The sequence below is a fragment of the Papio anubis genome, chromosome 5 (assembly GCF_008728515.1).
Source record: "Papio anubis isolate 15944 chromosome 5, Panubis1.0, whole genome shotgun sequence".
In the NCBI taxonomy this organism is placed as follows: domain Eukaryota; kingdom Metazoa; phylum Chordata; class Mammalia; order Primates; family Cercopithecidae; genus Papio; species Papio anubis.
In genome coordinates, this window is record NC_044980.1 from 126841517 (window position 1) to 126867085 (window position 25569).

The window sequence follows — 25569 nt, forward strand, 5'->3', positions numbered from 1 at the left end:
GGTAACAGAATAAGATCCTATCTCTGAAAAATAGAATAAAAAATAAGGCTGGGTGCAGTGGCTCACACCTGTAATCCCACCACTTTTAGAGTCCAAGGCGGGCGGATCACTTGAGGTCAGGAGTTCAAGACCAGCCTGGACAATATGGTGAAACCCTGTCTCTACTAAAAATACAAAAAAATGTAGCCGGGTGTGATGGTATGTGCCTGTAATCGCAGCCACTTGGGAGGCTGAGGCAGGAGAATCACTTGAACCTGGGAGGCAGAGGTTGCAGTGAGCCAAGATTGCTCCACTGCACTCCAGCCTGGGCAACAGAGCAAGACTCCATCTCAAATAATAATAATAATAAATAAAAACTTTCTCTATAGGAAGGGAGATAATAGACATGAAAGTGCTTTAGAATGAAAAAACAATCATTGCTTACACAAAGCAACACAGGGTCTATTCCTATTGTGATATAATGGCTCCAAGGGTAGTCAGCCCTTGGGAGATTGCAAATATTGATGAACAAAGGGAAGAGCTTAAACATGACTACAGGAGATGCAACAGCTGAGGAACCTGGAACCTGGGCGGCCTCCCCAAGAGTACTCGGATATTCACAAGCTCTTAGAGGCTCTGGGCCACTTAGCATCAATTTTGCAGTCTTTTTAATTAAGGAAAACAGATGGGCACGGACATGTAGATTCTTGACAGCTTTTGCCAAAGGAAAAACAGCTGTTTCTAGGACGTTTCACACCATTTTCCTCCCGTCCCAGGACCTCCTTCTGGTCAGTGCCTGGTGCTTTATTTCTTCTCCTTCTTTTTCTTCCTTCTTCTTTCTTCTTTCTTTCTTCCCCTTCCCCTTCTCCTCCTTCTTCTTCTCCTTTTCTTGGGGGTTGGGGGATGGCAAAATCTCCAATACGGGCAGCACAGAGGAGAATTTCACAGATTCAGCACATTCCCATCCCACTACTCAAAAATTCAGGTGCCTGATTTTCCCTTGTGACGTGCATCTTAATGGTGAGCACGAGGTACAGTGAGTGGTTTTGAAGGCAGGTTCCTTATCATGGAGCGTTATCTTCACCATCAAAGTACACTTGAAGAAAAAAGCAGTTTCAACATCAAACCTGAAGGTTTGACTGTTAAAAGGAAGAGCCGGGACAAAGCGACCACAGCTTTTATCACAAATTCATGAGGGCGGCGTGCGGTGGGAATACTACATTTTGGGCCTGCTGCTGAGAATGCCTCCATGGCCTTTGAACAAAAAACAAACCATGCTGTGGAAATTGCCGGTAATTGTCTTTACCTACAGTTTCAGAGGGCGCACACCGGGCCTTGTGGTTGTGGGCGCCGTTTCATGCTGGGGTTCGCGTCCCTCCTCTGTTTGGCATAAAGAGAGTGGAACAGATCAGGGCCTCAGATCTGTGTGCACCTGCGGTCGCTGCAAGGAAGAGAGGCGGATTGCTGAGATAAGGCAACAATGGAAAGTTTCTCACCTGAAAGGTCCGGGGAAGAGCCAGGAGGCCTGGGCGCTGGGGAGATTCATCTACCCCAGAAAAATAGGGAGTGGGGAGGAAGCCAGCCCACAGCCCAGCCCCCTCCACCCAGGAACCCCAACCCCACAAGCCTCACTTTCTCAAATGGTTTCTTCAACATCAACACCCAGGGATTCCTTGCACCCACCGAAAGGCAGTACTCGCCTTCATGTATCCATAGTTCTTCTCAAAAACAAAAAGAGCGGCTGGGCATGGTGGCTCACACTTGTAATCCCAGCACTTCGGGAGGCTGAGGCGGGCAGATTACCTGAGGTCAGGAGTTTAAGACCAGCCTGGCCAACATGGTGAAACCTCGTCTCTACTAAAAATACAAAAATTAGCTGGGCATGGTGGTGGGTGCCTGTAATCCCAGCTACTCAGGAGGCTGAGGCAGGAGAATGACTTGAACTCGGAAGGCGGAGGTTGCAGTGAGCCGAGATTGCTCCACTGCACTCCAGTCTGGGAGACAGAGTGAGAGAGACTGTGTCTCAAAAACAAAACAAAACAAAACAAAAAAACAAGGAGCTCTGACAATGACTTGATGAGGGAAAAAGCAGAAAATCTCTGAGCAAGGGAACCCATCCCCAGAGCCCCCAACGAAACCCATCACAGGTCCCAGTGCTGGGCTAGGCACAGGGCGGGCCAAGTGCTACTAAAAAGGGGCCCCCAAGGCCTGCTGAGCTTCCAAGCTCTCTGGGGGTCAGGAAGCCCCACTAGCCTGTGGCTCCATCAGTCAGGGCAGGCCTAGGCCTGAGCCAGGATGGGAGAGACAGCTGGAGGGGGGCTGACCACAGGCATGGAGGAGTCAAGGGAGAGCATTCCAGGGGTACCAGCAGGCAAAAAAGAGAGAAGGAGGCAAACTGGGGAAGGTGCCAGGCTCAATCATTCAATGCTTCCGTTTTTGTTTTCTTAACCCTTTTTATTGTGAAAAGTAAAACACTCAGGAAAAGTACATAAAGCATAAATGTATAACTTAATGAATTATGACAAAGTGAACACTCATGTGGCCACCTCCAGGATCAAGAAATAGAGCATGGCCTATCCCCTGGAAATGTCCCACCTACATCTTTCCCCTCGCTCCTCACTGAAGGTTACCACTATTACCACTATTCCAACTTAGGGTGATCGCTTGCAACGTTCAAAGTTTTCCCCAAGCTTGCCTCTCCCCAAACACCACGGAATAGCTTGTCCAGTTGTGAACTTCATACAGATAGGCTCAATCACACACATCCTTTCAGCTTTTGCTCCACACGTTGTACTCAAAGTTCATCCACACTGTTGCATGCAGCCATGGTTCCTTCATCATCATGGCAGCTGGCCCCTTTGCCTACTTTGGTGCCCTAATTCTCAGTTTGCAAGAAGCCAAGACTGCGGGAGCCCAGAGTTCTTGCTTGCCTGCACCAGCCAGGGGTGCCCAGCCTGCCACAGGCTCTGGGGCTTTGCCTGGACTCGCTTTTCTCCAGATGGCCACTTGCAGGGATAGGCGAGGACAAAGAGCAGAGTGCTCCCAACTGTCTCTGCAAAGCTTTGCGTGGGGGCGCACCCCAGGCTCTGAGCTGCTTGCCCCAGCCTCAATGCAGATGACTGATGAGGACAGTAATCTATGACTGCTCTGCCAGCTCCGAAACCAGCTGGGCACTGGGACCAAGCAATAAACCGGGCACATCCCAAATGAGAAGCAGGTGGCTTCTTAGGACCATATTTCTCAACATCCTGCCCTTATTGTTTGCCCTTTATCCAATGTGGTTCCCATTTGAAGGAGCCTATAACCCATATGAAAAATGATAGAAATTACAGCTCGCCATCCCAGCCTAGCTGTTTAGGATACTGGAAGAAACATTAAGGCAGGGCTGCCATGATTATAAGGTAGAGGCACTAGGGAGAGGTGGGGGGAGCCAGGCAACCCCCCAACATGCCTTTCCCTGCTCCCTTCTGCATGCAGAGTAGCCAGTTCACTTCTCCGAGGTACCTTTGAAAACGTGGCTCATGACCAGCTGCAGTGGCTCATGCCTGTAACCCCAGCACTTTGGGAGGCCAAGGGGGGCAGATCACTTGAGGTCAGGAGATCGACACCAGCCTGACCAACGTGGTGAAACCCTGTCTCTACTAAAAATACAAAAAAATTAGCCAGGCTTGTTGGCGCATGCCTGTAATCCAAGCTACTCGGGAGGCTGAGGCAGAATGGCTTGAACGTGAAGGCAGAGTTTGCAGTGAGCTGAGATTGTGCCACTGCACTCCAGCCTGGGTGACAGAGTGAGACTCTGTCTCAAAAAAAAAAAAAAAAAAAAAAGGAAAGAAAATGTGGCTCAGTAGGAATTAGTGAGGTGGGCGCCAAAGTGCTCATCCAGTCTGAGGAGGACCCAAATTTCTGCCCCATTTTTTCCTTCCATCAGTCCCCACATTCAGGCCAAGCTAGGTCCCACCTCCAAGTACTACCCATGCTGCCTGAATATCCTCTCACCTACCCAAGGTTTGCCCTTCCCAGGCCCCAGGAGCTGCTCTAATTCTTCGTGGACTATTCCTGGGTGGTTGGTTCAGAGACCCACTGATGTCCTGCCCCCAAACGCCTGGCATTTCTCCTCTTCTGAACCACACCAATTAGCCTTGATTACAGAATGCACGCATTGTTCTCTAACAGTTTCATATGTGCAAGCCCCAAATCCCCAGATGGGGAGGGTGCGTGGATGGTGGGGGTGGAGCTAAGCCAAGCCTCTGCTCCTCTCTGGGCCTCAGTTTTTCCATCTCTGAAAGAAGGAGATGGCACAGAGACTCCATAAGCCCCCTTCCCCACAACCTGAAATGCTTTGGCCTGGTTCTCTGGTCTTCAGGAAAGATAAGTGATGATTGGCTGTCCTCCCACCCTCAGCCTCCACCCTTGGGCCCCGTGCCAGGAAACCTGCTCCCACCAACCTCCGCTCAAGGTCGCAGCCCTTGGCCTCCACCCCCAGCCCTACCCCCTGCCACTGAAAGGCAGCATTGGGGCAAACATCCTAAACCACCGAATGCTTCTAAAAATACGATGTTTTTGTCAGAGAGCAACCTTCTACTTCCTTCAGGCTTTGATCTCCATGCAACCCACAGAGGAGAAGACACACTTACAATAACAGTTGAAAGCCTTCATCTTCCTTTGGGGTCTACCTCTCAAGGATTCTGAATCCCCAGCTGGGTGGTGGTAACCTGTGGTCCTTCTGAGCATGCTCAGATCCAACTGCAGTGGCTCAGAGACTTCACACAGCTGGTCCCACCCCAATCTATGGTCAGGAAGAAAAGTCCAAAACAGAGAGGCTGCCAGGGCACAAACTGGCCACGGAACACTATGCAAGTTTATAAGGCCCTTTACTATCTGCACTCTAAGGAGAAAAATTAATGCTATAGGGTAGGGCAGAATAAAATCAGTGCTCAAGCACAGAAATGGGCTGTGAAAAGGAACGGAGGGTCTAACTCTAGCACAGTCCCTGGACAGCACAGACAACAAGTATTTGTTGAAGTTTTCATAAAGATTAAGAAATAGAGCATGTCTTGTCCCCTGGAAATGCTCCCTGTCCCACCCACATCCTTCCCCCTTCCTCACTGAAGGTTACCACTATTCCAACGTAGGGTAACCACTTAGAACTTTCCAAGTTTTCCCCCACCTTGCCTCTCCCCTGACACCACAGAATCTTTATGCATGGTCAGATCAGATCTGACTGGGCAGATGGGGAAAGTTCTTCACACAGCCTTGTGAACTGGACATTGGAAGGATGTCGATCAATGGGGACAGAGAAGTAAAGGGAGGTCCTGGCAAAGGGAACCGCATGGGCAAAGACCGGGCCACACTGAACAAGAAAAGCACAAATGCACACCATATTTGGCAGAAATAGAAGTATGGAAACTCTCCCACTAGGTCTGCAGACACACGAGCTCTTGTTGCCCTGCTGGAAACACAGGTACAAGCAGAAAAAACAGAGACAGTGATAAAAGGATCATCTATAAACACCGACTGTGTACCAGGCACCGTTCTAAGCACTGACCACATGGGTCCTGGCAACAGAACTGAGTTGTCATTGTCCACATTTTTCCTGGAGGGAAACAGAGCCTCAGAGAGGGGACGTTCTTTGGCCCCAGATTAGTGACAGAGCCAGATCTGAAACCATGCAACCCAGCTCCTGATGAATAAGCCCACGCAGGCTGCACTCAAGCCTTCATGCAGGCTGGGTGTGTGCTTGATAAGTCAGATCCTGGCCTTCCTGCTTCAGCAGGTGTCCAGGGAATAACCCCAGTGCCATGTACTCAGGTCTCCTTTGCACCATTCTCTGCTCATTGCTTCATTTAGTCTCCCAGCAACCCTTGAACTAAGTCCTGGTGTTTGTTATCAAAACCAGATGAGGAACCAAGACTCATTGTGATTAACTCACATAGTTACTAAGTGGTAGAGTGGGGATCTGAACCCAGATCCCTCTAATCCCAAATCCTGTGCCCCTAACTTCTGTATTCTAAGGCCTCTCTAAATATCACCCCCTGCCTGGGAATTCCAGACTGTGAGTAATTCAAACATGTCTGAAAAAGTCAAAATCACTATAATTTCCTAAAGACTTTAATAGAGGCAGAACATCTCACTTCAAAACAAAAAAATTATCAGCAAAACTGCCAAGGGGGCTCTGAGTCACCGTCTTGGGTTTCTCCTTGTTTTGGAGAGGGAGGTGTGTGGAAGAGCTCCAGGGCACAGGCCAGCCTTGAAAGAATAAGGGTGGGGTCCTGGCTTTGTCCTTCATGTGCTGTTGAATCCTGGGGTAATGTCTTGACATTTCTGGATTCATTAAATTAGCCGGGCGTGGTGGTGGACACCTGTAATCCCAGCTACTCCGGAGGCTGAGGCAGGAGAATCGCTTGAACCTGGGAGGCAGAGGTTTGCCGTGAGCTGAGATCGTGCCACTGCACTCCAGCCCAGGCAACAGTGCAAGACTCCGTCTCAAAAAAAAAAAAAGATGTGTTGGTTTCCCTGGGTGACCTCTGATACTGATTCTGAAATCACTGGTGTCAGATTACCCCAAAACCCCAGCGATCCCCTATACAGAAGGAACAAAAGTACTATACTTATAGGATTGACACACAGTTCAGTAAATTCACTGCTAGGGCTTAGGTTACTATAGATTTGCACGCAAGTCTTCCCTCTCCATTGCACCCCTTGCCACTTCTCAGGGACCAGTGGAGTTGCTAGAATTTCCTTGTCTGGTGGTTCACAGCTTTGACCAAGGTTTGCCAAAGACACCTGCAGCAAAGGCCTCTTTCAAGCTAATGCACAACCATCCTTCCAGGGGGATAAAGGTGATTTATGGATTCATGACCCTGAGTCATAAATCTACCAGCAATCTGCTATAGTTGGGAACAGCAGCTTTCTGGCCCTTGGCAACCCTGCATGTACTTGTGAGTCATCTAAGCACAGGTGCATTTCAATTGATAGAGCTGGATATGGGTCCTGAAAGGTTAGATGTAAAAAGAACCTCATTTCAAATGCCCTGGGGGAAGCCCTTGGCTTTCTATAATGGATAATACCACTGCCTGGCTTTTGAATGCAGTTATATACTGATGTATTGGGAGTATGAGGTATGGTGAGGAAGGTGTGTACAGTGGCAAGATTGACACACACGCATTTAAGTGTGTGTGTGTGTCCAGAATGGCCCAGGTTGTGTTCCTTTAGAGCGGTGTCCCAGAGTTGTGCAACATGGTAGCCATGCATATGTTTATAGCGTGTCCACAGGAAAACAGACCAGGCCATGCACTCCAGGCCAGGGCAGGCTGTCCCCTCATGATGCAAAGCTGAGAATCCCATCTCCAGCCAAGCCCAACAAACCTGTAATTGCCTAGCTGGCTGGTGATGTCTTTCCACAGGGTCTGACCAGGCTTCCCAGATGTGACTTCAGATGTGCACTGGTGTTAAGAGCGTGAGTCGGCAGAGAAGCATTCCAGTTCTTCCGTCCAGGCTCTTCGATCAGGCCCAAAGCAGTGGGCTGGGTACAGGAGAATGGGCCTCCTGGGTCAGCCCTGAGCATACATGGCTCCACCTGTACCCACAGAGTTCTGGGGGTGGTGGGGATGAGGGTAACACTCTCTGCTGCCCAGAGAGGACTGAACCCAGGAAGAAACAGGCTGCTGAGCTGATACTCCCCAGACAGGGATAGAAAGTGGCAAAGGCAGCCCCTCTCTTGTGGGCCTTTCCCTGTTCTGGGAAGCACTGTGGATACCTCTGAATGTCCCCCAGCTGTGAGTATCCCGTCTACCTCATCTGAGAGTAATTGTTACTTTCCTGCAATCTGTAGCACCAACCCCACTGAAATACCCAAGAGATAAGAGCTGTGTGATCCTGGACTCCATGAGGTCAGTGAGGGGGTGGGTGGAAGGCAGGTGCCCTGCTTCCTAGCTTAATGCAAAGTCAACAGGCTTGAGCACTGCCTCATCCAAGCAAGCACGAAGCTATTCCAGCCGGAGCACTTGGATCCTTCCTGCAGGTGCAGGTCGTTCACATTCCAGGCAGCTCTGGGCCCTGGCCTCCACACTGTGTACCTGGACAGTCAGAGGGAGTGCCTGATGGATATCTGCCCTGCCTTGTCTGTCTTCCCATCAGGGTCCAGCCCAGGTACTGGAACGACGACAGAGTTTCTTCCAGATCAAACCCTGGTCAGTTAGAGGAGCGACGGATTGAAAAGACATGAAATGGCCGGGTGCGGTGGCTCACGCCTGTAATCCCATAACTTTGGGAGGCTGTGGTGGGCAGATCAATGAGGTCAGGAGATCGAGACCATCCTGGCTAACATGTTGAAACCCCCGTCTCTACTAAAAATTTTTTTAAAAATTAGCCAGGTGTGGTGGCGGGCGCCTGTAGTCCCAGCTCAACTCGGGAGGCTGAGGCAGGAGAATGGCATAAACCCAGCGGGTGGAGCTTGCAGTGAGCTAAGATGGCGCCACTGCACTCCAGCCTGGGTGAAGAGCGAGACTCCATCTCAAAAAAAAAAAAGAAAAAAGAAAAAAGAAAAGAAATGGGGCAGCTGCCTTTGTGCTCCCCAGTGAGAGGCCCTAATGCCAACAGGCAGCCTGCAGAGTAGGGAGGAGCTGCCCTGGGCCCCACAGCTGCCATGTCCAGGGCAGAGTACACAGTGATGGGGCTGCCAGGGCCACTGCTGGGCTCCTGCCCAGGCTGCAAAGGCCTGGGGAAACCCAAGGAAATGTCTTCAATTTAACCAAGAGCTCTGAGTTTCCCACGTACACGCTGCAGAACCCAGGAGTCACCCCACTTAGGAGCATCAGTTCCTCCACATGTCCAGTTTCCTTTTCTAGCATTTCCCAAGGGGAACTCCACAAAACGCCAATAGATGTGCCATGTAAAAAAGGTGGTGTAGTCAAATACATTTGGAAAATTTGAGATTAATTAAAGTGATTGTTTTCTGAGCAGAATATCTCAGTGCCTTTATTTAACATGCAAATATGCATCTCAAAACTCCAAGAGGAGGCCGGGCACAATAACACACACCTATAATCCCAGCAGTTTGATAGGCTGAGGCAGGAGGCTCATCTGATGCCAGGAGTTCGAGACCAGCCTGTGCACTACAGCAAGACCCCATCTCTACAAAAAATTTTAAAATTAACCAGTGTGGTGGTACGTGCCTATAGTCCCTGCTACTCAGGAGGCTGAGGTGGGGTGATTGCTTGAGCCCAGGAGATTGAGGCTGCAGTGAGCTATGATTGCATCACTGCACCCCAGTCTGGGTAGCAGAGTGAGACTCTGTCTCAAAAAATAAATAAATAAATAAATAAATCCAAGAGGAAGACAGAGTGGACTGTTTGCCAGATGCGATCTAACTTTTTCTCATAGACTATCACAAGACTGGGATTTATTGGAATCCTTGGTGGCCTTCTTCTATACCTAATGCTACCATCCCCTCCCACTGCCCAAGGATCCTAGTGAGCTGGGAGAGGTGAGCTGAGGCACAGCACTCTAGCACTGCACTGCCCAGTTTAGCAGCCACCAGCCACACATGGCTATTTACATTTAAATTAATTGCAACTAAATCAAATGTAAAGTGCAGTTCCTTGGTCACACCAGCCCCACTGTAAGCGCTCAATGGCCACATGTGGCTAGTGGCTACTGTACCGGACAACACAGAGAACATTTCTGTCACTGCAGAAAGTTATGGAGGAACGGTGCTCATCTAGCTTCTAGAGAGGCTGGGAGACAAGCCCAGAGCCACAGAAAAATTCTAGGAAAGAGCCAAACCGGCTTCACCCTCCCGCTCTTGGCCTCAGAATCTGAGAACCAAGCTCCCTTGAGACCGATAAGCCATGGATGCCAGCCACTGAGTCAGACTCTACCCAGTGCGCCAGAGGAGTTTCACTGAAACTGCAAGGAGGTGCGTGTTTCCTTTCCCCAGGGCCCGGGATTGTGCGGGGCAGCCCCTGACTCCCACGCCTCGGTTCCCTCCTAGGGGCTTCCTCCTCAGCCCTTCCCAGGCCCCACTGACACTGCCGAGAACAGTGAGTCCTGAAGAGGGAAGGGAGGGGTTGCGCTCCTCTCTCCAGTGTTCCTCTGAGGACTCCCAGTCCCAGAGTGTCCTCACCCTCCATGCCAGGTGACAAGGCATCTAAAAGATTGCCTCTGCCCCCAGCCAGGGACTGGGCCCACAGCTTGACTGAGCAGCCCTGGCTGCAGGATTTGGGCCAGGTTCTAGGAGCTGTCTCTGCCGGGGCTCTCGGCATGATCCAATCCCAGTCTAGGGGAGGGGGCTGTGGGCCACCCAATCTCTCCTTTATCTAGTCTACTAAGGATGAGCTGCTCCCACACCCCTGCCTTCCTCCTTTCTATGCTTATCTGTATTTTCTTTTCTCTTCTTCTTCTTTTTTTTTTTTTTTTTTTTTTTTTTAACAGGGTCTTACTCTGTCACCCAGGCTGGAGTGTAGTGGTGTGATCAACCTTCACCTCCTGGGCTCAAGCGATCCTCCCACCTCAGCCTCCCAAGTAGCTGGGATTACAGGCGTGTGCTACCACACCTGGCTACTTTTTGTATTTTAGAGAGAGGGTTTTGCCATGTTGCCCAGGCTGGTTTTGAACTCCTGAGTTCAATCTGTCTGCCTCCTAAAGTGCTGGAATTACAGGCATGCGCCACTGCACCAGCCCCATCTTTAGACAGACAGTTATGGGCTCTCCAGCAGGCAAACTAAGGCCTAGCTAAGGGGCTTGCAGCCCCCTCTGGGGAAGCCGTGGATTTCCTGGGACTCAGCCCATTGCTGGAGACTCGTGGTCCCGGCGCACATCCCCACCAGCGTCTCCAGTGTTGCCCTTCTCAAAGCACAAGCCCGTCTCATAAAAAGATATCAGCATTAGTGCTGTCAGGACCCTTCACATCACTGCAATTAATGAACCCCCACAGTCTCAAACATCCTGTTTCCAACATTTTGATAATGGCATCCTGTTTTCTTCTGGAAGGAAACCCAGGTTGGATTGATTAACAAATACAATCATTATTTAACCTCAGAACTTGGTTTTGAAATTAATTTACAATAAAAGAAAAAGTCCTCACTAAATAACCTCTCTAATTACATGTTAAGGGCTCAGAATGGAAAACATTCAGGAACACAAAAGACCCAACCAAGCTCATTAGCTCTGTTTGCCTCTAACTTATCTCTATGGCAACTCACAGAGGGTCCAGGGAAAAAAAGGTTTTTAAAATTAGATCATCAAGAACTTCATCCAGAACAGCCACAACACATAACTCTTTCAAAAAGCCTTTGGTTGATGAAATGGTGAGGGTATGTTTCCTGATCACAGATGAGCACAGGCATAGGGAAGCCTCTTCCTGGAAGCCCTCGGCCACCTCGGTTCACCCTGTAGAGGTCATTTCAATGGCTGGAAGGTGCTCAGCCCCGCAGCCCACATCCACAGTGGAAGGGCCACTGGTGAAGGTGGTGAAAACGCTCCTCTGGGTGTGGCGGGGAGAATAGGAGACTGTGTATTTTCTCAAAATGAGGCCCACAGACATAGAAGGAGCCAGACATCTAATTTTTCCTGCAACTGCAGCTCAAGATTCTGCAGGTTTTTACACTGGGACCCTCACAGGACAAGTCTTGCCAACACAAGGATTCCTTTCTTTTTCTTCTTCTTCTTTTTTTTTTTTTTTTTTTTTTTTTGCGAGTTTTACTCTAGTTGCCCAGGCTGGAGTGCAATGGCAAGATCTTGGCTCATGGCAACCTCTGCCTCCCGGGTTCAAGTGACTCTCCAGCCTCAACTCTCCTGGAATAGCTGGATTGTGCCTGCCAGGACTTGACTAATTTTTAGGCCTTTTTAGCAGAGATGGGTTTGACCTTCATCTTTTGTAGTTCAGGCTGGTCTCTTTAAACTCCTGACCTCAGGTGATCTCGGGCTAGCCTGGCCTCCCAAAGCGCTTGATTTCAGGGTGTGGAGCCACATGCCCTGCTTCTTCCTTCCTTTGTCTCTCTTCTTCTTCTTCTTCTTTCTTTGAGACGGAGGTCTCGGCTTGTCGCCCCAGGCTGGAGTGTGGCCGGATCCTCAGCTCACTGCAGCTCCGGCCCCTGGTTTGCGCATTCCCTCCTGCCCCTCAGCCCTCCCAGGCAGCTGGGACTACAGGCCTCGGGCTTACTCACCAAGCAGTTTTTGTATTTTAGTAGAGACGGGTTTCACTGTTAGCTTGTGATGGTCTCGACCTCCTGACCTCGTGATCCGGCCTGCCTCGCCTCCCAGTTGGATTATAGGTTTGAGCCACCAAGGCCTGCCTCTTCTCTTCTTTCTTTCTTTCTCTTATTATTTGAGACAGAGTCTTGTTCTGTCACCCAGCTGCATGCAGTGGTTCGCTCCAGTTCTCCACTGCAACCCTCCATTGCCTCCTGGTTCGCAATTCCTCCTGCCTCAGCCTCCCAAGTAGCTGGGATTACAGGTGCCCACCATCATGCTGAGATTGCAGGCACCCACCACCATGACCGGCTAATTTTTGTATTTTTGTAGAGATAGAGCCACCATGTTGGCTGGGTTGGTTCAAACTCCTGACCTGGTGATCCGCCTGCCTCAGCCTCCCAAAGTGCTGGATTAGCAGGCATGAGCCTCACCGCTACTCCGTCAAGGATTGATTCCTTTCTTTTGGACCAGTCCTCTGCTAACCTCTGACAATGCTGGACAGGTGGTGGTGTCCTGGTGGCCCTGACCACCAGCTCCATCTTCTGGGTGACAGAGCAAGATCCTGTCTCAAAACGTAAAAGTTAAAAAAGAAGGTGGTTGAGAGAGGTGAGAGAGTCCGCCTCCGGGAAGCCGTGCAGCATGTTCAACATGACTCCGCAGACATGATGCCCTGACCCTCTGCAGCTGTGCCAGACTATGCCAGGCTGGTCAGATAAGGAGCATGAGCCAGAGGAGGAAGTGGAAAAGAAGGGGATGAGAGGGACCCCATAGGCTCCAGCCTCCTCTAGCATCCCCAAACAGCACATTTAGGGCCCTGAGAAGCAGAGGGGCTTTCTGGGAATGTAAAAGGCTGGTCCCATTGAGGGGCAATTCTGTAGCGACAGAGGGTAAGCCGGAGCCACCCTCCCCAAGCCAGACCCAACCAGAAGCTGGCTTTTTCTGATGGCCTAAATCACAGTCCACCCAAAGCCCTACTTCTAAGAGGCTGCGCTGGACCTGAAGTACACAGGCTGTGAGCTGGTAAGTTTCGATGAGTTCTGCCTTTCTTGCCTGTCCACCTCTCTGCCTGCCTTCTTTCTCTCCTGCAGGGTCTCTATGGGTCTCCATTTCTCCTCTGTGTCAGGATTTTACCCATTATTTGTGCAGCCCCCGTGGCGCCTGGTCTCCCTGTTCATTGCTTCTTCAGGATCGGAGCCTGGAGTCCAGCCTGGCTTGCCCACTTCTCTTGAACAGGTTCGGCCTTCGAAATTACAGGCCTTCAAACATGACTTTGAATCTAGTGCAGCTGAGCTTGTTTGTTTTCCTACCCATTGTGGACTAGAACTTGGACCCTTTGCACTTTGCTTCCTCCCCAAGTGACTCAGCCCTCTGGGAGAGCCCCTCAGGTTAAGAGTAGGAGCTGCGTGGGCCCTGGTCACGGTGGCCTTAGCCCCCTACCTGTGCAGGCTGCTCTGTCACCCAGTCTGGAGGGCAGTGGTGCAATCACAACACGAAGCAGCCTTGACCTCTTTGGCTTAAGCAATCCTCCCAGCTCAGCCTCCCAAGTAGCTGGGACTACAGGCGCATGCCATCATCCCAGCTAATTTTGTTTTTATTTTTTGTGGAGACAGGGCCTCCCTAAGTTGCCCAGGCTGGTCTCAAACTCCTGGGCTCAAGTCATCCTCCAGTCTCAGCCTCCCAAAGTGCTGGGATTGTGGGTGTGAACCACCATATCTGGCCCCAACTACCTTCTTTATCTCCCCAGAATCCATTGTCCAGGCCCAGGGTTGAGGCAGAGTGGGAAGGGGTCTGTCCCACATTCCCCAGGCCTCGCTGGTACAGCCTGGCCCCTTGGCTGGTGTGGGGTGAATCCAAACATGCCCTGTGAGCCCAGCCTCGGGTGCATAGGCACAGGCAGCGAAAACAGAAGCAGCAGGATGCTTTTTATTTGTTAATCTAGCTTGATGCCCTACCTCCTTCTCACAAGAAGTGGAGGCCCCTCACCGAGTACTAAGTGCCAGGAGTATAGACTCTAGCAGTGGCCTGGGCTGGTCTCCAGGAGTCAGGGATCTCCCTGAAAGCAAGCTGGGGTTAAATATTTTTAGGGCAGAGGAGGCACAAACCAGCCAGAACTACCTTCCTTTCAAATCTTACCCAGCCACTAAGCTTTGAGAGTATCCCCTCATTTACATACATTTACATTTGATTTGCATACGATATAAAGAATGGAAAACTCCCCCGTGCTTAGCTCCAAGATTACAGTCTCTAATACTTTATTCCCACAGCTGCAGCACCCTGTGACAGGGAGTCCTGCCTGTGATCTGGATCTCAGCTCCCTGCAGCCTGGGAGCCAGCCTGTGGCCTCCTGCCTAGAGGTAGCAGCTCCTGTGAAGGGGGTGGCAGCTGCAGACACAAGCCTAGCAAAACAAGGTACTTTCACATGTGACTCACACCAAGGACCAGAAGCAGAATTACAGTGTGAAAAACCAGTGCCGACTGAGACTCCATCGGGGAATCCCCTCCAGCTCCCTCTCTGTTTCACTCCTTTAAAAAGCCCTGGCCATGCCCCAGCACTCTAGAACCCTCCAAGAAAGTGCTGTGCCTCCCATCCAGGATGGGCAGGGGCCATGGCACCTCAGCCAGGCCCCTTGACTTTCTCTCTGGGTTCTTGGGCTCAGAAATTACATCTAAGCAGAGAAAGAGGCAGAAATGGATTCATCCCAGGGGCAGAGCTGGAACTGGACCTGGGAGCAGTTGCTGCCTTGCAGGCCCCAGGGCTCCATGCTCATATTTTTCTTGGCCTGGCTTCCTCCTTCTGATCCATTCTCTGAGCTACCCATACACATGTAGCAAACTATTCTGCAAGACCACCAGAGCTGATTTCTGTTGCTTGCAAGGAGTAATCCCAACAGAAACCAGACATTCTCTGTGAAGGCAGGATGCCCCGAAGTCCTTGTCAAAGGCCACGTTCAGCTCCTGACACATGTCTGGATTTTCTGCCACCCTCAAGGGACCAGCATGGCTTCAAGTCCTGCTCCTCTCAGTTTCCAGGGGCCTGACCTCGGGCACTTCCTTCCTCCAAGCCCCTAATTCTCTCACCTGGAAGATGATGCTGTTAATTAAGAAACACAGGATTGGCAGGGCGCGGTGGCTCATGCCTATAATCCCAGCACTTTGGGAGGCCGAGGCAGGCGGATCACCCGAGATCAGTAGTTCAAGACCAGCCTGGCCAACATGGTGAAACTCCATGTCTATTAAAACTACAAAAAAATTAGCCGGGCGTGGTGGTGCATGCCTGTGGTCCCAACTACTCGGGAGGCTGAGGTTGCAGTGAGCCGAGATCCACCATTGCACTCCAGCCTGGGCGTGCAATTTGAGACTCCTCTGTCTCAAAAAAAAACAAAGAGTCCTGGACTGTGAGCTGTTGTGAGCTTCACCAGTGTCGGCACAGGAGGTATTCCATAAATGTGAGTTAACGTTGTTCCTGTCACCGTTGTTATTGCTATTGTCCTACCAGCCTGAGTAGCTGAGCCACAGTAGGGTCGAGACTCCTGACCGCTGCATCACTCTCAGGGACACCTTGTGCCATCCCTCACTGGGGTCCTCGCCAGCTGTGTGTCACACTGAGGTAGGGCTCCAGCAGGAGTCTCAGAACTGCTGAGCAGCTGCCAGGGCTCAGATGCAGCCTGGCCCTCCCATTAGGCCCCGTGTTAGCAACTTCATTCCAAGAGACACCCTTCTAGGAGTCATGGGAACCAATATGCGGGCAACCAGGCCAACTTCGGAGCCCAGGCGAGAACGCTGTCGCAACTCCCTGGTGACTGGAACGAGACCGCGTGCCCATCCTCCACTATTCAGCGGCAGCAGCTGTGACGGTAGGCACCGGGGAGCGGTTTCCTTTTGAGGGTCCCGGGGTCCAAACATCACCCTGGTTACTTCCCACTCCTGCAGTTCAGAGGCACGGCCCCTTCCAAATCCAGCCACCAGGGGGAGTCTGTGAGCAGCCCCCGCCACTCTGCGGGGGACTCCAGGCCTCCCCTGGGCTGAGAAGGGAGGAGGCTGCGGAACCAGCCACCCCACCGGGTAATCCGGGGCCAGGGCAGTGAGTGCACTGGTGGTGTGAATGGAGCAGACTCCCCAGCTTCCCCCGCGGACCCCCTACCCCAAAGATTTTATTTCCACCTGTATTTTAAAAATAATATTAGGCTTGGCGCGGCAGCTCACACCTGTAATCCCAGCACTTTGGGAGGCCGAGGCGGGCGGATCACCTGAGATCGGGAGTTCGAGACCAGCCTGACCAACGTGGAGAAACCCCGTGTCTACTAGAAATGCAAAATTAGCCAAGTGTGGTGGCGCATGCCTGTAATCCCAGCTACCTGGGAGGCTGAGGCAGGAGAATCGCTTGAACCCGGGAGGTGAAGGTTGCAGAGAGCCGAGATCATGCCATTGCACTCTAGCTTGGGCAACAAAAGTAAAACTCTGTCTCAAAAAAATAAAATAAAATAAAAACATTAAATATATATATATTTTTAATTACAAAAGCAACTCATGGTCAATTCATGACGTGGGTGTTCTGGGTTTTCTGGCTTGTTTTACTTTGCTGTATGTTTCAAGATTTCCTGAGTTTGGGCTATGGGGCCGAGGAGGGTCCCTGCCTCTGGGTTTCAGTTTCCCCTGGGTGCTTGTCTGGAGGTCCTAGTGTTCTCTTGAGTCTCCCTGAGTTCTCAGGGAGTTGTTAGAGTCTCTTTCTTTGATGCTCAAGGCTGGTTCCAGGAAAGGTGGGACAGAGAGGACCAAACCCCAGCCTCTGCTCCCAAGGCCTCTGCCCCTCCCGCAGGAGCCCTCACTGTCCTCCCTCCCCTCTGAGGGCAGGCTCAGCTCAGAGTCTCTGCTATTCCGGGCACATCATGACCCCACGCCCTGTCCAGACGGTATGATTCTTTTATTTATTGATTGATTGATTTGAAACAGGGTCTGGCTCTGTCATCCAGGCTGGAGTGCAGTGGTGCAATCTCAGCTAACTGTAGCCTCCACCTCCCAGGCTCAAGCCATCCTCCCACCTCAGCCTCCCGAGTAGCTGGGACTACAGGCATGTACCACCATGCCTGGCTAACTTTTGTATTTTTTGTAGAGATGGGGTTTTGTCATGTTGCCCAGGCTGGTCTCAAACTCCTGGGCTCAAAGTGATCCACCCACCTCAGCCTCCCAAAGTGCTGGTATGACAAGCATAAGCCACTGTGCCAGGCTGGTGTCATCCTTTTTTTTTTTTTCTTTTTTTTTTTGAGATAGAGTCTCGCTCTGTTGTCCAGGCTGGAGTGCAGTGGCCGGATCTCAGCTCACTGCAAGCTCCGCCTCCCGGGTTCATGCCATTCTCCTGCCTCAGCCTCCCGAGTAGCTGGGACTACAGGCGCCCGCCACCTCGCCCGGCTAATTTTTTTTGTATTTTTTAGTGGAGACGGGGTTTCACCGTGTTAGCCAGGATGGTCTCGATCTCCTGACCTTGTGATCCGCCAGCCTCAGCCTCCCAAAGTGCTGGGATTACAGGCATGAACCACCGCGCCTGGCCTGGTGTCATTTTTTAACTTCACACCAACTGACACCTTTGGTTCTCTGGATGCTCTGGCACCTGCCGTGGCAAGAGAGGTCTACTCCCCTCTGCACGAGCCTCACAGTTCAGCTCCCCGCCAGCCTTCGAGCTGGTGCCCTGAGTACTTCGAGACTTTCTGTGGGCGCAAAGGAAAGGCCCAGACAGCATTTCTCACGCTTGAAAATGCAGACAAACTGTGAGCTTGTCTCAGGTATAAGTCCCAGCAGCTAAAGGGTTGTTTTTAAGTGCTTCCCCCCTGCAGATTTGAATCTCATCCTCAAACATAAAATGAAATGTTTACCAGCGCGCCGCCACACAAGCGTGAGTAGTTCAGGCACAGGTCAGAATACCACACTATCTTGTAGCAAGAGGAGCCGAGGCAAAAAGCCTTGGGACTTCTGTCCCTCCCCAGTTTGAGGTCCTAGGAGCAGGGCTGAGCAAGAGGCACTAGGAGCACTGCTCAGCTCCTAGGTAGAGGTAGAAAGGCAGGCTCATCTCTGAGGGCCTGGGGCTTCCTCAGGTCCTCAGTTCCCACCTTCTCAGAACCAGGCACCAGGCACCAGCCCCAGGGGTAGATTGGAGGGACCCTCCCGGCCCACCGTGAGTCCTGGCCTGGGTCCCGAAATCCACCACAACGGGCAAGTTACGTCACTAGGGCCCAGCCTGCTGCAACTGAGGAAACCCCCGCCCCAACCAAGGGGCTGTGAATTTCAGAAGGGGAGTTTTTGGCCACAGAACCAGTCCCACAATGAATCAGGGATGAGGAGAGAGGCCCCATGAAAGCCCTTCCCCTCATCCCTCATCTGTCTCTGCCAATATGCCAATTTTCCCAGGCCACTACAAGCCCCAAGAAGGGAGGTGACTTGCTTACAGTCAACGGGTGCAGGGGTGCTGGCAGCTGCCCACAGTGGGCGCGCATCCCTGAGCGGGTGAGAATCCTGGAGGGAAGGAGAATGGATGGATCACCGCACAAAGGGTCTTGTACATGCAGGGCGAGAAGCACCAAAGCTCCACATAGAACATGAACAAGAATCTCCAGTTTATAAGGGTGCCCTCTCCCCAAGATGCTGCCCTCCGAGCTAGGTCCACCCTGGGGGCCCCTCAGGCCTGTTGGGGATAGGGACAGGGAGGCAAGGGATGCAGGGTGGGATTGCTTTTAACACCCCCGTCCCCACCTACCTCCTGCTTCAGCTTTTTCCAAAACCATGGACCAGGAGGAGAAAGAGGAGAAAAGGAGAGAAATTCTAAAATTCTAAAAACAAAAGACCAACTTGACCACGACGGGGAAACCCTTTAAGATGTCGGTAATAACAGAGCAGTGAACAAAGACTAAAAACAGCAAAACTGACAAGGAAAACCGCAGGGGCCCACCAGTGACCCCAAAGCGAGGAGATATACTTTCACCACTTACAACGGATGCACTCGGAGGAGCTGCCCTGCCACGCCCGATCCCAGACAGCTCTGAAGTCTGCAGGCATGGGGGCAGGGGTCCCAAGCGCTTCCTTGATGCTGTCTCCCATAAACAGCATGCTATTCCCCGCAAGTGAGGCAGCACTCTGATGCCCCCACCTTGGGACAGTGACTTGGACCCATCTAGCCTACCTCCCGAGAGCTCCTGAGAGCATGGCCCTGTCTAGCCCTGGCACCCAGCAGAGGCTGGGAAATAACTCGCTCCATGAATGGATGACCATCAGCAACCCTGAGATGCCCCACCTCCACCAGAAGCTCTGCAGCCCCAGGCTCTGTCCCCCTGCTGGCTGATAACACCACCCCCAGTGATCTCCTAGGAGCTCCTCTGTGTTAAATGAGGCCAGGGGAGGCCTCCAATAACTTGGGGTTCCTGCTGCTCCCCACTATCCTCACAAAAGGAACAGGGCGAGCTCTCTGTAGGTTGCAGAACTAGAGTCAGTTTGGAGCCCCAAAACTTTGGAGCCCAAAAGTTTGAGTTGTATGACCTAGGCGAGTCACTTCCGCTCTCTGAGCCGCAGTTTCCACGTCTGTAAAATGGGGTTAAAAGACCTACCTCTCTGGGCTGCTGTGAGGATGAGATGCGATAACACACAGGAAGGTGTTCCCACTGCGTGAGTGTTCCCAGTCATTCTTAGGGCCAAGAGGTATTTACTGGACATCTGCTCTCTGCCAGGCCCTGGCTCTGCCCAGGGGACCCAATCATGAGTAAGACGGCGGAGTCCTGTTGGGACAAAACAGAAAATGAGAGTGAGCAAAACACCCTAGGCTGCAGCCACCACCCACACCCAGGGAAGCTGCACGGGGACCCGGGTCTCCCAGCTCCTGTGCCTTGGTCCTGGAGGCCATCTGGGGTGGCCCTGCTCCCTTGGCAGTGCCCCTACCCAGGCAAACACAGTCAAGCCCTGATCTGGCTTTGGGAGCTGCCCACACCAGAAACCCCCTCTCTCTAGAACCCCACAACGGAGCTTACTCAGCTGGAGGGAACAGGGCTGCAGTTTGCCATCGGAGTCACCCAGTAAATTAGTCAGAGGAATCTCTCCGGCCTGAGGGGGAAGGGGCCCTTCTTGGTTCACCCCTCATCCCTCTGCCGGCTGATGCGCTGTTGGTCAAAAGTGATCCAGTAGACGCTTCACCTCCGTAGAGAGGTTGCAGCCCTGGAATAGGCAGAGCTGAGTGGTGGAGAGCCCCAGTCCTGGAGACAGACCATCCTGAGTTTCAACCTTCGCTCTGTCTTTTACCAGCTGTGTGACCTCAGGCAAGGAACTTGACCTTCTTGGGTCCACTTTCCCTAATAATAGTCATTCTAAGCTCATGAGGATGTGGTAAAGACCAAACAAGGTAACTGATGTGAAGCCTCTTGCATAATACCAGGCATAGGTGAGCTGGGCAGTTAATTTGTATACATTTAACAAACACAGGACCACAAACTCTTCCAAGTACGTTAAAAACAGTAACCAGTTTAATCCTCACAAGAATCCAGTGAGACAGGCAGTGTTGTCATCCTATCTTTTTTTTTTTTTGAGACAGAGTCTCGTCCTGTCGCCCAGGCTGGAGTGCAACGGCGTGATCTCGGCTCACTGCAACCTCTGCCTCCTGGGTTCAAGCAATTCTCCTGCCTCAGCCTCCCGAGTAGCTGGGATTACAGGCATATGCCTCCACGCCCAGCTAATTTTTGTATTTTTAGTAGAGACGGAGTTTCACCATGTTGGCCAGGCTGGTCTCGAACTCCCGACCTCGTGATCCACTAGCCTCGGCCTCCCAAAGTGCTGGGATTACAGGCGTGAGCCACCATGCCCGGCCCGTCATCCTATCTTACAGATGATACCGAAGAGGGTAAGTGACAAATAGGGTAAGTGACTTACAAACAAAAAAAGGGTGACCTGCCAAAGCCACAGAGCTACCAAGTGGTGGGAGCAAAATGGAAACCCAGGCTCTCTTCTCTTCTGTTTCTTCCCATCCTTCTCCTTCCAGTTCCTGGTTTTAGAAAAAGTTGAAGCCCGTGAGGGGCATCTGGCTTAAGAATAACCCCTCCCTCCGGTCTCTGTCCTCCCTGGCCCCAGAAGGCCTAAGGCTACCAGCCACTACACTAGGCTGCCTCTCCAAAAAGAAGGTGATGTTGTCGGTATGAGGCCCCCCTGAGATCAGACTCTTACAGTGACCACCCCTGCTCCAACCTCCTGCCCCAGTTTGGAGCCAGAGGTGTCCAAACCTTTGCCCTCACACTCACCTCAGAGCCTGCAGCTGGTCAGATGCCTGCAGTAGGCTCAACTGGGCCAAGCGATGGGCAGAGCCACACAGGAAGTAGAAGGGACTGCCCACAGCCTCAGAGGGGCGAGGAGGGCAGACAGCCCCTCTGCAACTTCCCTCCCTAGAGAGCCCCCAGCCTCTGCTCACACACCTCTGGTGACAGGGAGCTCACTGCCTCTGCTGCAGCCCGGGCGGGCCATGGCTGGCCAGCTCTGACTGCTAGACGTGCTTCCTCAAGCCGAGATGAAATCTCTCTGTGTAATTTCCTCCCATTAGTCCTGTCTCTGCCCCCAGGCCCCCACATGGCCAGCCGGCTCCTCCGGCCTGCAGACATCTGGGGATGGCCATCTCTTGGCAAGAGGAGTCACCACTCAGGCTGAACGTCCTGGCAGCCTCAGCCTGGCCTCAGAAAGCAAGATTCCTGGTGCCCTCCCACCCTGGTCCCCACTCTCCACCCATGACCCTTGCAAGATTGCAGGATTGCAAAGGCAGCTGCTTGCTCAGGCAACAGATGCTAAGCACCATAACAGGCCTGGTTCTGAGCTTCAGCCCTGCTGCCTGGGAACAATAATAATAAGTGACAACAGTCACCACTCAGCAAGTATCTACTCTGCCCTAGACATTGGGCTAAGTACTCTACAAGCAGGAACTCATCCCATCTTCCCAGCTATTTGAGACAAGTATCACTCTTACCCCCACTCAACAGATGAGAAAAAGAAGGCTCCAAGAAGGAGGTGGCTTGCTCAAGGTCCTGCTCACACTGAGTAAGTGGAGAAGCTGAGTTCACACCCAGGCTGTGAGTTTCAAGCTCAGCTCTTGACCAACAGAAAACAAAGACACAGCAGCAGAGGGACAGGAGACTCACTCACAGGAAACAGAGGCCAACAGCTCAGGATATGATGGTGGCTTCAATTCTAAAGGCAATGAGGTTCCTGAAAGGAGAAAGGATCTCTGTGGACCTGGGGAGGCAGGGAGGCTTCCTGGATTAGGGAGAGACCAGGGATGGGCCTTAAAAAGACAAAGACGCCTCTGACTGCAGAATGCCCAGCTAACAAATGAACTGGAAACCCGTCCGTCCCCACTCCCAACCCCCACACAGTGAACCATTATGCAACAGCCCTATCCCCTGGGCAGAAAGCATTTATTAAGTGCCACAGTATGCTTGGCCCATGTTAGTATTCAGCAAGGGCACAGATGAAGGTGCCATGATCCCAAGAAGTGAGAATCCATTTGGGCAGGAGGGAGGCCTGGTTAGAGGTGTGGTAAGCAGTGACTACAGGATCTGGTATAGGTCCTCGTCAAATTTATCCTGCCCACCACATCCTGTTGCTCCTTCCCCTACTATGGTTGTCCTGGGCTGGAGAGGGGTGAATATGGAATAAGAGGGTGAGCTTTCCTTGGGGCACTGAGCCAAGAAAGTCTTGAAGCCCCATGCAAGGCTGTGGGTCACATACTGGGAGGTAGTCTATTCTAGGAGAGGGGGCAGACAGGGAGAGCCAGTGTCCTGGGGAGGGAATGCTTGGAGGAATTGTCCCAGGTGGCAGGGATTGGAGGACTGCAGGAACTGAAAAGGTGCCACTCTAGGCAAGGTTCATTGGATGGCCACACTCTCCCCCAGGACCTAGTTCACCTAGGTCCCAGGGACCCTATGGGGTCAAAGTCCACCATCACCCAGAGTGTGGCTTACTGCCCCACCTGAAAAAGGCCACATCATCTTTAATCCCTCTTCTCTCCTAGGCTGACCTAGGACCTCCTTCCTCCAGGAAGTCCTCCCTAACTGCCATGTTGTGTGCCATGACATGCATAAAACAGCCAGGAGGGTTTCTGAACCCCTGGCTCTCAAAGCCTCTTTTGGGCCTGATGTCTTCCACAAGATGGTGAGTTGCCTGACGGCAGGTAGGGGGCCTGCTAACTACTCCCTGGATTCTAAGTGATCACTGCTATGGATGATCCATCCTTCCATTCAGCCATCCATCCAAAAACTTCTGAGCACTGCAGGTTGCCAGTTCTGTGCCAGGCCCTAGGGATAAGCAACAAAGCCCTGTATAGCCCTGTCTCAAAAAGCAATATTGATAGTTCTTTCTCAATAAGACATTCCTCTCTCAATGTGTCTGAGGCTGTCTCCCCAGCCCGCATAGGATTTAGTGCGGGCGCATCCCTCTGTGAAACTGCAGGCGACTCCCATGTGAACACTGGGCTTTGGTGTGCTCCACCTCCTGCTGCATTTGTGACGCCTCTTGTCTCTCACCTCCAGTTTCAAAGCCGTAAGCTCTTCATGGCATCCTTAGAACTTAGAGGCACCTGGCCAGACACAGTGGCTCACGCCTATAATCCCAGCATTTTGGGAGTCCAAGACAGGTGGATCACCTGAGGTCAGGAGTTTGAGACCAGCATGGTCAACATGGGCAAAACCCTGTCTCTACTAAAAATACAAAAATTAGCCAAGCGTGGTGGCGGGCGCCTGTAATCCCAGCTACTGGGAAGGCTGAGGCAGGAGAATCACTTGAACCTGGGAAGCAGAGGTTGCAGTGAGCTGAGATGGTGCCACTGCCCTCCAGCCTGGGCAATAAGAGCGAGGCTCCATCATCTCAAAAATAAAAAATAAATTAAAAAAAATAAATAAATAAAAAGAACTTAGAGGTATCTGCAGTTTCCAGGTGAATTTGGGCCCAAAGAAGGCAGAGGACTGACTTGAGTTCACTCGGCAAGCCAGTGTTGGGTCAGGGACCAGGACATAGGCTGGCACTCCCAACCCCTAAGACAACGGGTACACCTGGCAGCCTAGGACCTGGCACACAGTGGCCACTCCACGCTTGCCTTTGCTGTCGCCACCTTGGTGTCTCTGACTCTAGACCCCTTCCTGGGGAAATTCAAGCCTAATTTTTCCTTCTGGTGAGGGAACCCCAATCCCATTCATCAGGAACAATGGCTGGCACAATGCGGGAAAAATAACCCATGGGAAATAGTCCTAACAAGCCCTGTGAACCTCTGGGGCAGCTCTTCTCATAATTTGCCCGTCACCTCTCAAGCCAATTTGGCCAAATTTCCTTAGGATTTCATCAGGAAATATGAACTGCCAATTTTGTTATTAAGTCTTTATTTTAATAACAATTCTTGGTTATTGCATGAAGTCCGAGGGATGGAGCAGGAGGGGAGAACCCACAGAAGAGTCCTTCCTTCCTTACGAAGAAAGAACTGACCCCAAAGCCCAGTTGCTTCATTTTTTTTTTTTTTTTGAGACAGAGTCTCGCTCTGTCGCCCATGCTGGAGTGCAGTGGCGATCTCGGCTCACTGCAAGCTCCGCCTCCCGGGTTCACACCATTCTCCTGCCTCAACCTCCAGAGTAGCTGGGACTACAGGCGCCCGCCACCATGCCCGGCTAATTTTTTTTGTATTTTTTAGTAGAGACGGGGTTTCACCATGTTAGCCAGGATGGTCTCGATCTCCTGACCTTGTGATCCGCCCGTCTCGGCCTCCCAAAGTGCTGGGATTACAGGCTTGAGCCACCGCGCCTGGCCCTCTTTGCTTCATTTTAAGGGCAGCTGCCTGGTACCTGATGCAGAGTAGCAGCATCCCAGCAATTGTGTGTGCTTGCTTTTCTGTAGGTCACAACCACCTACATGCACACACACGGACACATACGCCTCAACAAACAGTGAAAGTACACAAAGTTTCCAGAAAGCAAACTGTGTTTCTAGTAACAAACCACAGTCTACCTCTAGGACCTGTGACCGGGTTTTGCCCTGAGAGGATGCTCCATGGGAAGTGCTCCTGCCCAGAGCCAGCAGCCCAACCTCCAGGCGGCTTTGGGCAAGCCCCAACAGGATGCCAGGTGGGCTGGTGAGACGCCGCTCACAACCTCTCCTTGCTGTAATTTACTAAATCCATCTGGGGCTCCTTTGAGCCGTTTTCTGGAAATGCCACATTTCAAGGGTCTCCCTGTTAGAAAAGGTCAGAGAGTTTATGCGAGCCTTTCATGTTAAAGGAGCTTGGAAGAAAAGGAAAGGAAATGTATATTTTCAGCTTTAGCCATGATTAAGTAGGCTCAGGCCATGAGAACATTCAGATGATTTACATGATGTTACATGAAGAGCCAATTAGCCTAACAACTTCCA

At 51.7% G+C, this 25569-nt stretch overlaps 1 long non-coding RNA gene across 1 annotated transcript; it reads right to left on the bottom strand.

Moving 5' to 3' along the window:
* Nucleotides 1-280: 280 nt before the first annotated feature.
* On the bottom strand, nt 281-23856 carry LOC108586425. The gene is made up of 3 exons (XR_002522736.2): nt 20178-23856; nt 19761-19928; nt 281-1420 (listed from the first exon to the last, which is right to left on the bottom strand). It is a non-coding gene; the product is annotated as an uncharacterized LOC108586425 (long non-coding RNA).
* Nucleotides 23857-25569: the final 1713 nt, after the last annotated feature.